Genomic DNA, 3,521 nt, shown 5'->3' on the forward strand with positions numbered 1-3,521 from the left:
ATCAAGAAATACTTCGGAAAATGGTCGAAGGGTCAAGGCAATGGCATGAAAAACTACCTTTTGCCTTGTTAGGCTATCGCACTACTGTCCGTACTTCAGTAGGAGCGACTCCCTATTCATTGGTGTATGGAACCGAAGCAGTAATACCCGCAGAAGTTGAAATCCCGTCCCTCCGGATCATCGCTGAGGCAGAGATTGATGATGATGAATGGGTTAAAGCCCGCCTGGAACAGCTAAGTTTGATTGATGAGAATAGATAGGCAGCAGTGTGTCACGGTCAATTATACCAACAGAGAATGGCAAGAGCGTATAACAAGAAGGTGCGTCCGCGGAAGTTCGAAGTAGGGCAGCTGGTGCTGAGACGTATCCTACCTCACTGGGCTGAGGCAAAAGGAAAGTTCGCCCCAAACTGGCAAGGGCCATTTGTTGTAACCAGAGTTTTGTCCAATGGCGCTTTATATCTAACGGACGTAGAAGGGAAATGTGTAGAAGTGGCTATCAATTCTGATGCAGTCAAGAGATATTATGTATGACTTCTTTATCTTTGTGTACCTGATTGTATTTGGCATGTTTTGAGATTGAAATGACGAAGGCATTTTGTTCTGCTATCTAAACACTTTATCCTTTGTTACCCCTTTGAGCCTTACTTACTTTCTTGCACACCCCTCTTTCGGAATCAATAATAAAGCTCGTAAGCCCGAGCAGGGAAAGAAAATGGAGAAACAAGAGAACAACAGTGAAAAGGAGAAGAAAAGCAAAAAAAAAAAAAAAAAAAAAAGAAAAAAAAAGAAAAAAAAAAAGGAAAAAAAGAAAGAAAAGAAAAAGAACAGTGAATAAAACAGAAAAATAAGAAAGAAAAGAAAAGGCAAAGAAAAGAAGTGAAAGGAAAGAAAACAAAAGTGGAAGAAAAGGAAAGGTCGCAACAATGAACGTAGTTTTATGCCTGAACTACGTTTGACTTGATCCCGAAAGGGTACGTAGGCAGCCTCACTGAGGTTCAGTCATAACAAAAGAAAATCCAAGAATCCCCAAGAAGGAAACTGGGGCAGAAGTTATGGTTGTCGCAAAGGATATGATTCCGAAAGCTGTAATGTTGAACCCACATTTGAATTGTTTTGAACCTTTATACATTTCTTTCTAAAACCCATCCAAAAGCCACATTACGGTCCAAAGAAAGACCTTCTGATCAATCTTAAGAAATGTCAACGCAAGCAGGTAAAGTGATTCTTATTGGGGACAACACTCTAGCGCCAGAAGGAAAATGATGAAATGAGAGAGTCTTACTGGTGAAAACCCTCACGGGCACCGTAAGGCGAAGTGAGTTTGAGAGATATTAGAAATGAGAGAGTCTTATTGGTGAAAACCCTCATGGGCACCGTAAGGCGAAAGTGAGTCTTCAGATGTGCAAATGAAGGAAGTCTGTGGTTGAAAGATGTTTGGAAACATGGCAAAAGAAGCAAGGCTTGGGTTTTGGTGAGAGTCGGGCGTGAAAGTATGAGACAACAAATGTGGTAATTGACAATTTATTGGTTGGACAGACTAGGCTGGGATCCAAAATGCATGGCACGATCAATAGAATCAGCCTTTCCGCTCAGATAAGTCCTGTCCTTTTTCTCCTCATTACTGCTCATTCATTTTCAGAGTTTTTCTGTCCTCAAAACCTTCGAGGTCATTGCATTTCATTCTCTTGAAGTCTGTCTATAAGACGTTTTAGTGTCAGCTCTATTCAAAAACAAAAGAAGGATGTCAAAATTAACTACCAACTTCCCAGTTAGGTGGCACAACAAGCTGGGGACATGTCAAGGTGAGTAAAACATGAAGGACCAATAAAAATCAGTGGAATAATAAGATGTTTGCAAGGAAGAGGCAAGGTTCACAAGAAGGGGACAGGAACACCAAACAGTAATATGAAGTAAAACATGTGGGTCATCAAGACCAGAGGGTTGAAAGTCAAATGGGAAATCGTGGCAAGCCAAAGCAAGTCCAGGAAGCAAGTCAGGGTGAAGTCGGAAGCGGGAGCATGGCCAACAAGAATGCCAGCAGCTAATCACCATTTTACATTAACAAATTTTTCTTTGATTGAAACAGGGGCAGAAATTTTCTTTGTTGTTTATTTTATTGAAGTCAGGCGCCCACCTAGAGAACAAGGGAATAATTTTCAAGTCTAGCAATTAGGCGCCCACCTGAAGAACAAGGGAATACGTTTCAAAGTTCAGCAATCAGGCGCCCACCTGGAGAACAAGGGAATAAATTTCAAGTTCAGCAATCAGGCGCCCACCTGGAGAACAAGGGAATACATTTCAAGTTCAGCAATCAGGCGCCCACCTGGAGAACAAGGGAATACATTTCAAGTTTCAGCAGTCAGGCGCCCACCTGGAGAACAAGGGAAGTGCAATTCAATTTTAGCTTTTAACTTTTAATATTTGATAACATGTTGTACCCAGTTACCAAACTGGGGCAGAAATTTTCTTTGTTGTTTATTTTGTTGAAGTCAGGCGCCCACCTGGAGAACAAGGGAATAATTTTGCAAGTTCAGCAGTCAGGCGCCCACCTGGAGAACAAGGGAATACATTTCAAGTTTCAGCAATCAGGCGCCCACCTGGAGAACAAGGGAATACATTTCAAATTTCAGCAATCAGGCGCCCACCTGGAGAACAAGGGAATACATTCAATTTTAGCTTTCAAAGTTTTAGTAGTGTTTGGTAACATGATGCGCCCAGCTACCAAACTGGGGTAGAAATTTTTTTTTTTGGTCTATTTTTGAAATCAGGAGTCCGCCTGGAGAACAGAGGCATTTATTTTCAAGTTATTAGTAATCATGAGCCCGCCTGGAGAACAGAGGCATTTATTTTCAAGTTTTTAGCAATCAGGAGCCCGCCTGGAGAACAGAGGCATTTATTTTTAAATTTCGGCAATCAGGAGCCCGCCTGGAGAACAAGGGAATACTTTTTAAGCGTCTGCAGTCAGGAGCCCACCTGCAAAACGGACACATGTTTCAAGTGGTAACAATCAAGCATCATTCGGAGGAATGGCAGCAATATCGCCAATCACAATGCAAACCAACAACAGGAATACCATCGGAAGATTACAAGATGCAAGTTCAAGGCAACACAAGAACAAGTTAGAGGACATAGATAGGACCCTTTTATAATTCGTAGATCATAGCTTAGGCTAGCTTCTTTTATTTTAACACGTGTAATAAGGAGGTCAGCAAGCAGTAGCAACAGCAACAGCAGAAAGTCACAGCTCTTGGTAGTCCCAGCTACCAAACCTTCCCGAACTACACTGACCTGATTCCTGTTTAGCCCAGGATATGTAGGCAACCTTTGAAGCAGGGTGCGGTCAACTCTTTCAAAAATGCTTCACACGGAATATGCAAACGGGCAAAAATCGCTCATTTCCGCTCACTTGTCTTTGCACGAAAACTCTTTGTGTTTCCGGGCAAAGAGGGGCTATTGTGAGCACGTGATTTTTGCCCTAAGCAATAATTCCCAAATTCAAACAAATAATTCTTATATTTG

Source organism: Nicotiana attenuata, unplaced genomic scaffold (genome assembly GCF_001879085.1).
Source record: "Nicotiana attenuata strain UT unplaced genomic scaffold, NIATTr2, whole genome shotgun sequence".
In the NCBI taxonomy this organism is placed as follows: domain Eukaryota; kingdom Viridiplantae; phylum Streptophyta; class Magnoliopsida; order Solanales; family Solanaceae; genus Nicotiana; species Nicotiana attenuata.